Below are 11561 nucleotides of genomic sequence, written 5' to 3'. Positions count from 1 at the left end.
CACAGGTGCTCCCACACGCTCAGTCAACCTTAAGGACTCCTTTACCCAGCAGCCCCTGGACATTCAGGCCCCTCCCACCAATAAGAGAACTGGAGAGATGGACCCCAATAAGAGAGGACTGGAGAAACATTCACACAGTTAAGGGCAACATTGTTGGGGTCAGACAGTCCGGTGCTGTCTCACACACTGAAACTCTGAGGTGTCAAACACAAACTCAACACTGGCACCTCTTAGGGTCCCGGGGTAAACACAGGGTCAGACTGAGGGGTCAAACCGGGGTCCACCAACAAACAATAATTAATTTATGGTAATCCCAGCTCTGTCCAGAATAACAGGCAGTCATACTGTTTTATACAGTGTTCTAGATAACAGTGAGTCATACCGTGTCATTAACCACATTATACCGTTTTTAGAGATCACTGAACACCTCCACACAGTTTGGGAAGACTATTGATGATTTAGGTAGGTTTGCAGTTAGCACCATGCTAATTGGTGTACATAAGCTTCCATTACTTGTTAGCTACTCTGGTGTGAAAGTAAATAATTACCTCAGATGGCTTCACTGATTGACTACATTTGGGGGGAGACCAGGTAACTGGCTTTGTTTTCAGTACCTGTGTTAAAGCAGCTTTATGCAAGAATGGATATTTCTTGCTCCTGGGCTCCCCCTACATGTTGGAAGTGGAATTTGGGCTTTAAGCCACCACAACAGGACACGCTATTTACATATATTTCTGGACAAGATGAGAGCTCAGGCTATGCAGCGTTACACAGTTCTCATGAGCGTTTTCTGGCTCACTTCACCAAAGTGCAGTTAGCAGCATGCTGAGCTGCTGGAGTAAGTCAAAGCATGCTTATTGGTATAGCACATTTCATTATATAAAAGCATGATATACAATAAATAAATAAAATAAAATATGAACGTTAGCACTTTCCCACTGGATAGCTGGATAATCCTTGGGACACCCATGCTAGCATCATTTTAAAACATTTCATTTGTGGCTATTTTAGGGTAAAAATGCTGCATAATGCTGCTTTAATGTGTGGGTGTGTAGATGGTGAGATCAGACAGTCTGGTGCTGTCTCACACACTGAAACTCTGAGGTGTCAAACATAAACTCAACACTGGCACCTCTCAGGGTCCTGGGGTAAACACAGGGTCAGACTAAGGGGTCAAACAGGGGTCCGAGAAGAATGATGAGACTGGACAGAGCCCTAAACTAAATAAAGAAGAAATTAAGGCCTTTTTAATTACAGTTAGACAATCTTCTGATCTTCTCACTCTGTTATGACTTTACCACTGTGACATCACTGCTCCAGAGCAGCTGCCAGAGGAGCTCTACCGTTTTCCAGGCCATCTACACCACAGATTTTTCTTTTCTCGGGCCAGTCTCTTTGCATTGTGACTCTTAGGCCTTTCTTAGAACTTTAGCCCACATAAAGACTCTTCCTGGGTCAGCTAGGAACGTCTTGGTTTGGGATTTGGCCATTGGTGTGGAACAAACATGCTTTTATAAATGATGTATACAATTTGGGCCTCACAGTCTTCTAAATGTTTCCCTATTACTGGTGGGATGGCCTGGGCTTGGAGCGACCTATTGCGCAACAGCAAGTACAGAACACTTTCTCTCGCCAAGGACGTTCTTCCAAGCCCACGCTTCATGTTCTTGGTGTTGAGAAACACCCCAGTTATTCCCTTTCAGAGCTCAGAGCTCAGAGCTCTACACTATTGCATTAATATCAGTGCTGAGTCTAACATACAGTCTGAGGCCAAGAAGGTAAGGAGAAACCTTCTGACCTCCGTAGATGGGGTCACTGGGTCAGGACAGTTCTCATGACTTCAGCTTTCTGAGTTGGTTCTCACAGCTTTAGCACTCTTTAGCACTCTCTAGCATTCTTTAGCACTCTTGGGTTCATCAGTCGACACGTTCAGGTGCCAAACTGGTCCTGGAGCTGCTGCTCCCTCTAAACTCCCACCATCCACTTCAGTGTTTCTCTCAGCCACAGTCTGAAGCAACAAGGCTGTCTACAGAGTGTGCACTGTTGAGATGCCTCATACTTTCTCTAATGGTGTGGGTTTTTTTGTTTTTTTTTTGGTCTATGCAAATTTCTAAGATTTTCTAAAACCTTTTTAATGTGTCACTTAATGGGATTTAAAGTAACCTGAAGTTTATATCCTGGAGTTTAAACCTACCCACATACGCTCATACCTTTTTTAATGTAATAGCAATAAAGAAAGTAGTCTAATAGTTTAATTTGTGCTGCAGTCAAGGAATCCAAACAGAAACCCCTCGTATGCAGACTAATGGTAACATGTCTCTAATGTGAAAAGCTCCTCTGGATCACGATGAAGTGTGGGACAGCATGACAGACCTTAATCACGCTTAACGAGCTTCATTATCTCATTTGCATGTTTGGTGTGAAATGCATTACTGGTTTACATGGTAAACAGGCCAGTGGTCTCGACCCTGATATGACCCGTGGGGCCCGGGGGCGGTGGGGGTGCTTAGAGCTTACACACTCACTGCCTGCTGGTTAGAGTGGAGCAATGACCTACTGACCTTTCATCCGTCGATACTTCCCTTCAGTATGTCTACTGACCTCTCATATGTTTGTACGGCCCAGAAGAGTACCTACTCAGCTCTCAGTTATCACAGTCAGACTGGAAACACTACACACACTGCATATTCATACTGGATTAAATTCCATTTTATATAAGGGTCAACATCCTCAGTTTATATGCAGTGAGTTAGGCAGGCTGGCCAGCGAGTGGACGGACAACCATAATGGAGAAAACAGTAGATGGGCAGATATGTTATTATGGGCTGAGGGGTAAAACTTCACACGTCCCACAGTGAGTCAGAGGAGTGTTTTGTTTCCCAGGCCGGGACTGGAAGCCACTGTCTCTGCCTGTCTCTCTCTCTCACTGGTCGGAGGCCTGAGAGGCCTGTGGAGGTGTCACTTCACACCTCCGAGTCCTGACCAGTGTATAAATTCCCTTCCAGCAGCTTTCAGCCAGTATTCAGCCTCAGAAAGCATCAAGAATGGATCTACCCTCTTCTCTCCTCAGCTACAGCACACAAAGCTGGAGCTCTCCCAGCTCTGACTCCGACATTTATAACATTTCATCTCCAGAAGCCGCATCTCCGTCTAACTGTTCGGACTTCTCGCCGGTCAGCAGGCCACAGGATGTCCCAGCCACACCAAGGTTAGTCCAAATAATGACTTTTTGAGCATGCTGACTAATATTTGAACAATTTGTGACAAAATAGCCTCAAATGTCAGATATGCAAGGAATTATAAGAACATAGAGACTTTATAACACTTTGCCTAATGTATTTAGCCTGTTAGAGTAATTAGGAATGGCTTATGCCTGCAATCGCAAGATCATTTAAGATGATTTATCTCCATCACTTTAGCTGATGGCCTCTTAGATCAATGTATTGTCATTTGCATCATAAACCATCCATTGCTATCTTGCAATTGCTGGCATGAGCTGAAATCCATGCTTTCCTTTACATACATACACAAATACATCCATCATAATAAAGTCTTTTAAAACCTTATAGGTCAGCCATTCCCCGATGTGAAGACTCCAGGATGTCAGTCGGCAGGCCGAGGACGAGGAAACGCTCCAAAAACCAGAGCAAGCAGAGGCAAAATGCCAGTGAGAAGGAAAAGCTGAGGATGAGGGACCTAACCAAAGCTCTCCATCATCTCAGGACCTACCTGCCTCCATCCGTAGCTCCGGCCGGACAAACCTTGACCAAGATAGAGACGCTGCGCCTCACCATCCGCTACATCTCCTACCTGTCCTCCCAGCTGGGCCTTGGGGAGGAGCCTCTCTGCCAGATGAGCGACCTGAGACCCCCTCACAGTGGAATTCCGCATTACAGTTCCATTCCTGAAGCCTGGAGCCCAGCAACTGGGGCAGAACCACACACACATGCCTTTGGACCTCACAGTCACTACAGTGCAACGACTGCTGGACCTCAGAATGAGATGGACGTGGACATCTTCAGCTCCGTGCTGGAGTGCCCACTGTACCCGGACACGGCATTTTCATACCAGGTGGGTGCACAGATCATTTTTAATTTTAATGTATGAAAGTTGTGGATAAATGGTTCATATTTTAGCAGGTAGAAAAGTGATTCAGTACAGATGATGCCATACTACACAATGATACAATACAAGTTTTACAATACAAGGGCACAATTTATAAGGCTATATGGCATCTAATAATAATTTAATAAGCTTTGTAGGTGTATCCAAACCCACTGAAACATTTATCAATATTTTGTGTGCCATTTCACCCCAGAAAGTGTTCATAAGTGTCAATGTAGGTTTATGGCAAAGGCTTATATCGTTGTTATATCACGTTATGACTGCCACAACTTCTTAACCTTCAATGTAAGCCATTGTAACAAGATTTTATTATAAAAAAAAGCTGATGTAGGAATTATGTTGCTTTATAAACACTGACCTTCAGTAAACTCTATGTATTTCTACTGTATCAGTGTGTCATAGAGGGTTAGCAGATTATATATATATAGATATATATATCTGATCACATTAGAACCAGATGTATCGACTCATTCAGAATGGGATTTTAATACTGAAGAATAGTTTCTGCTTTATTGTGAAACTAACTGAAGTGTGGTTTTGTGTTTTAGGACTACAGTAAAGTCACGCACTACGAGAGCCTGGGCCCGGCCTTCTGGAGCTGAAACTCCTTCATCATTGTTTTCTTTACTTCAGACGTGTCTTTTTTTGTGGAGATTTATGTGTACAGTATTTAATCTATCCTAATTTAAAAGCTCACTGGAAAATGTATATTTTGCTAATATATTTTGTATCTGCTTTTGTACAAACTCCAAACTAATTTATTGATATTTATAATAAACACATTTTGATACATGAGACCTGACTGTGCTTTCTGGTCATTTTGACTCTAATTTTACTGTTTATTAATGGTGTAAATCAAGCTAAAGTAGCTCTAGTGTCTCTGTTCAGTCCAAAGATCTTACAGCTCTTCCTGATTTCAGTTTCATCTGTGGGTGAAACCAGTTTACACTCACTTTGACAGCATTTATTTTACTCTCGTATCCAGAGCTTTTTTTACATTTAGGGCATTTAGCAGACACTCTTCTCCAGAGTGACTTACAGAAGAGCTTCACTGTTCCTCTAATCTTAGACTCTACTAAACACAAGTCAATATGGAGACCATAATACTCTACTCTTCACCCAAGTCCTCTCAGAAGAGGAGGGTCTTCAGTCCCGTTGGACTCTGCTGTTCGGACACCCAGGGGAAGTTCGTTCCACCACTTCGGTGCAGGACAGTAAAAAGTCTGGACGCTTGTCTTCCGTGGATCTTAAAGGATGGCGGGTCGAGCCGAGCCGAACTTGAAGCTGGAAGGACTCTTGGTACAGATCAGGCTTTTGATCATCGCCATCCAGTACTGAATCTGATGACCTGGGCAGCAGCTACAGGAAGCCAGTGAAGATGCAGCAGTGGAGGAGCTGAACATGGAGCTGAATTTAGGAACTTTGAAGACGACCCGTGCCGCTGCATTCTGGATGAGTTGCAGGGGCCTGATGGTGCGCAGAGGGAGACCAGCCAGAAGAGAATTGCAGTGGTCAAGTCTGGAAGTGACGAGAGACTGAACAAGCACCTGGGCGACTCTCTAGAGAGGAAGGGTGGAATTCTCCAGATGTTGTACAGGAGGAATCTGCAGGACCAAGTTACGTTTGCAACATGACTTGAGAACGATAACTGATCATCCATGACGACACCAAGGCTTCCAGCTTCTGTAGAAGGAGTGACCAGTGAGTTCTCAAAGGTGATGGCAAGATCATTGTGAATCACTGCAGAGTTAAGAGCCCAAGATCTCTTATTGGTGTAGAGGGGTGGACTTGTCCAGCCAGGGAATCGAAGGTGGTGGTGTCACCCATTATGAATAGAATGCACAGTCATTGCGTAGCAGTACAGCAGAATTTAGCCCTGACCTGCCCCCTGGTGGATATACAGGAGCTTTCACTCCCACAGACAGAGTAAAGGTGTCCAGTCTAGCTTACACAGCTGCTGTGTGAACACACAAACATGCTGTAATGAGGCCAGTCAGTGCTGTCAGTAGCACTGTAGTTTACGGTGAAATCAGTACTTAGTATTTAATAAATAAATATAAATTACAAGTCATTTGTGGAATACATTTTGTAAGTACAGTAACTTCTAAATATAGACACGGTAACTTCAGTGAAAACTGTCAGGTATGTACAGCAGTACTTTGTGCTGCAGTGTAATTATGATTTAGTAATTACATGTAAATATGTTAGTGCTTTCTTTGCCAGTTCATGGTGTAAATATAAAGTAAATATTTTAAGAAATACCTTGTAGTATTAGTAAGAAGTAAGAAGTTGGGAAATATTGTTAGGTAGTGAATAAATATAGTAAATACATGCACACCTGATACAGAAAAGCAGGTAATAAAGGGTGCAAAAACTGAAAAATGATAGAATACCATATCAAAAACATATATCCACGTATTTTTTAAACAGTTGAAATACATTTAATTCCAAAATACATTTTACACACTTAACGCATTTATTTAAAAATATATAAATGAGGAAATATTAAAAACCGGCATGTAGCATATTGTAGAGTATTATCATACAGATACACAGTTAAGATGAAGTTGGATCACTCAAAACATATATTAAAATATATATATTACATTTCTGTCCATTTTCTTGCATTGCACAGATATATTTAATTACAGGTTAAGTTCTTTGTAATTCTGTGATAATAGGGTTGCACTTTTAAAATGATTTTTAAATGATTTGTAATGAGAACATATTTAACCATTAAATGCAAAATGTAAAATGAATACATTAAATTAAGTTCTACCTATTCAACATTGATTGAAGTTAAGACTAGTCTAACAACAGTGGAGCTCCTATTCATTAAAGTCCACAGCTAAAACTGAGCTAATCGATTACTAATGTTATTTGAAGGTGGATCAGGGCTCGGCGGGGGGCTGAGAGTTTCTCCTCCTGCTCATTAACATTCAGATTACTCTTCCTCATATCCTGGTAGAGGACAAAGAGATTACACTCAAACATGATGGCCAGGTTCCTCTCCAGTAAAGCTAAACCCTAATCCTGAAGCTACAGTCTGATCCTGAAGCTACGGTCTGATCCTGAAGCTACAGTCTGGTCCTGAAGCTACAGTCTGATCCTGAAGCTACAGTCTGATCCTGAAGCTACGGTCTGATCCTGAAGCTACAGTCTGATCCTGAAGCTATGGTCTGATCCTGAAGCTACAGTCTGATCCTGAAGCTACAGTCTGATCCTGAAGCTATGGTCTGATCCTGAAGCTACAGTGTGATCCTGAAGCTATGGTCTGATCCTGAAGCTACAGTCTGATCCTGAAGCTATGGTCTGATCCTGAAGCTACAGTCTGATCCTGAAGCTACAGTCTGATCCTGAAGCTATGGTCTGATCCTGAAGCTACAGTGTGATCCTGAAGCTATGGTCTGATCCTGAAGCTACAGTCTGATCCTGAAGCTATGGTCTGATCCTGAAGCTACAGTCTGGTCCTGAAGCTACAGTCTGATCCTGAAGCTATGGTCTGATCCTGAAGCTACGGTCTGATTCTGAAGCTACGGTCTGATCCTGAAGCTATAGTGTGATCCTGAAGCTACAGTCTGGTCCTGAAGCTACAGTCTGATCCTGAAGCTATGGTCTGATCCTGAAGCTACAGTCTGATCCTAAAGCTACAGTCTGATCCTGAAGCTATAGTCTGATCCTGAAGCTACAGTCTGATCCTGAAGCTACGGTCTGATTCTGAAGCTACAGTCTGGTCCTGAAGCTACAGTCTGATTCTGAAGCTACAGTCTGGTCCTGAAGCTACAGTCTGATCCTGAAGCTATGGTCTGATCCTGAAGCTACAGTCTGATCCTGAAGCTACGGTCTGATTCTGAAGCTACGGTCTGATCCGGTCTGATCCTGAAACTCTGATCCTGAAATTAAAACTAAAGCTAAACTCTGATCCTGAAGCTAAAGCTAAAGCTAAACTTTGATTCTGAAGCTAAAGTCTGATCCTAAAGCTAAACTCTGATGCTAAAGCTAAAGCTAAAGCTAAACTTTGATTCTGAAACTAAAGTCTGATCCTAAAGCTAAACTCTAATGCTAAAGTTAAAGCTAAAGTCTAATCATAATGCTAAAGCTTAAGTCTGATCATAATGCTATGGCTAAAGCTGGTGTTCAGAAACCTGTGGAGTCTGAAGGTCACACTGCCTTTAAAGTAGCAGGGAAAACACCACCAAATACTGAAATTCTGAAACGAATGTTCACTCTAAAATACTTTTCATTCTGATTGTTATGCTAAGAATAGAACTACGACTGAAATGATAGAATAGTTTGGAAGGAAAATGGTGGGACGCATGTCTTAGTTACAGGATAAACGAAAGGTGGACGTCTGGACTTGGGTTGCAGCTACTGTATATGTGTGCTTATTAACATGAATGATGCAGAATTTCAAGCTCTAGCAAAAAAATATATATTACTCTTTGTTTTGGCCCAGACCACGCCCACATTCTTTCAGTGGAAGTCAATCAGGACTCACACTAGCTGCTGTGACGTTTCCTCCACTGCAGGCCGGCTCAGTAAACACTGCCCCGCAGTGTCAGCAGGTAATCAGGTAATCAGTGTCAGATAGAGCCTCAGTCTTAATGAGCCTAAGTCAACAAACCCAGCATCCTCACACCTCTCAGTCTGACCCCTTCAAAAGCCAGCGCTCCTCACAGCCTGATTTTAATAATCCTCTAATGCGGTGGGGGACGGCCCGGCACGTGCACGCGGAGGTGTTGGTCAGCGGGGGAATTAAAAATAATCTCCTGGCCTCTCCAGAGCCGGACCTCTGATTGATGTGGAAATGCACACAGGCTTCAGGACAGCTGCTGGATTTACACTCATTAACCCTTCAGCTCTAATAAGCATCTCACCAGCCAGTGGAAACACTTAGCATTGGTCTGTTAATCAACCTTTGATCAAAACATCAAAACTAAGCTAATAAAAGGATGCAGAATACACACATTCAGTGTGGTCGCTCTCCTGCGTTTGGTCTGTCTATAATACAGAGACCTGCTGTGTGCTGTATTTAGGTCTGCTTTGGCTGTTATGCTGCTTTATGATGATGTGGACCTCAAACTCGCTGGACTTCCATTTTCACCTGAGCAGTTTAGAGTGTTTTTTGTGTTCTCATGTGGATGGAGAGATTTTTTTAGACATGACAGAGACAAAGAGAAAAAACAGAACATTTTTTTTTTTTAAATATGCAGATGGGGCCTAAATTGGGAAATTGAGTGTGTTACCTGTTAGCTGTGGTTAGTAGCCAGTGGTCAATCCAAGTGTTTAACATTAAGAGATGAGAAAGATGGAAAGCTAGAAATAGAAGAGACAGATAGAAATGACCAACAGCTAATTAAAATATGATTCCAGCAATATATTTTAGAAAGAAAATTAATTCAATTAAGAGAATAAAGTAAAATAAAGTTTATGAACAGAATAAAAGTGGAACTGAAGAACACTGAGCTCAAATCCACCTGGTTTAAGAGCAGCAGAGAAGCTGAATGCTGGGCAGGACTAGTCTCTAACAGTCTGAGAGATCTGTTCAGTTCTTATTGCTGCAGAATATTAGATTTATTTATTAGATTTATTCAATATATTTGATATATTAGATATGTACACTGGTTCTATACTGGTTCTATACCAGTAAACAGTTTACACACCAGTAAAAGAGTCAGGTCAGCTCTAAGACCCTTTTCACATAGAGTCACACAGCATATATATTCATATTTGTGATGATTTCTCACTGTAATATGCTTCAGAGAACTGTGCCTGTGCTTTTTCTAAAGCTAAATGTCATAAGGACCCCCACCCCTCCCCCACACACTCAGGCTCAGGGGTGCGCTGCATGCAAAATTAACCCCTTAAACAGCCGATGGGGTAAAAGTGTTATTACAAACTTCTGTTACTGAGGAACAGCCCCGCCAGTTCGTACAGAGGGCCCTGTAGTTAGGAGTGCCTTGGAGTGTTTAGGGGTTAATCCATCCCAGACTATCGAGAAGGAGGCAAAAGTGACGCGCTGGTCGGCTGGGAAACGTCTCCTGAGAGCTCCTCCACAACAACCACAGCCAAGAGGTGCCGCCTCACACCTCCACACACTAAACAGCAACTGGATACACACACATCAAACAGCAGCACTGTCTGACTGTTGTGTTATGAAGGATGTTATGAACACATGATATTCATCCCACACAGATTTTCAGTTGTTTTTTTTTTTAATGTGTTTAATTTACATATGCAACAAACAGACAAATATAAGAGTTACACAGAGTTACTGTTCAAACTGCCTAATAAATGTAAATAGTATATATATATATATATATATATATATATATATATATATATATATATATATATACTGCTCTGGAAAAAATGAAGAGTCTGGCAGCCGTTTTATTCCATCAAATGATGCTGAGTTAGCTGAATTTGCAGACTATGAATGGCATAAAGTCCCAACAGCAATGTGAAAGACTAGTGGAGAGCCGTCCTAGACATGAGAGCTGTAATTGGTCGTCGAGGTTATTATTTCACCATAGTGATTTCTGAATGCTCTCAAAGTTCAGATATTAGTACTGTGTTTAAATCTGAATAATAACTTCTTTACATTATAATTATTATCATCATTTCTTTGTATTTGAGCTGTTGTCATTTCTGTAAATAAATAAATGCTCTAAATAGCAAATGTTTTTTTTTATGGAATTTAGGGGAAATGTTGTCCATGGTTTATAAAATACAATGCAAATGTTAATTTCCCTAAAACACACTGCCTATAAATAGTAAAACCAGAAAAACTGATCATGTAGGGTGCTCTCTTTTTTTTCCTGAGCTGTATATATATATATATATATATATACAAACACACATAAATATATATTTATAAATATATATATATATATATATATATATATATATATATATATATATATATATATATATATATACAATTGTTGGTGTTATTTGGCTTTGCAGTCAGTTGACCAACACATTGGGTATCTGACGTGAATGGGAGATGCGAGGCTAATGTTGTTAACAAATACTGAACTGTCAGCAATCTCATATGTGTAAACACCCCAAAATCCACAATGAATTCCTTCAGAAATGGTCATAAAGCTACATTAATATTAGTTAAGGTTACTCAGAACAGCTCTGCTGATCTGGAGGAGTTCTGAAAGACGGGTCAAGAGACAAACATTTTTGTGGCGTGTTTATAGAGATGTGATTAGTGACAGTCTTAGTATAGTGTTTGGTAGCAACTTTAGCCTAGCATCTCCTGTTGTAAACTACAGAAGCACACATCAGATACCAAACATGACCATATGCTGATCGACTGAATCTGCCATCAGAGATCAATCCACTCGCACGATCAGAGATCAATCACCACTTACACTTAAAAGTGTAAAACAGTGTATATAGACTAAAAGTCACGGGTGTAATTG

This window comes from Salminus brasiliensis, chromosome 19 (assembly GCF_030463535.1).
Source record: "Salminus brasiliensis chromosome 19, fSalBra1.hap2, whole genome shotgun sequence".
In the NCBI taxonomy this organism is placed as follows: Eukaryota; Metazoa; Chordata; class Actinopteri; order Characiformes; family Bryconidae; genus Salminus; species Salminus brasiliensis.
This window is presented reverse-complemented; position numbering follows the sequence as displayed.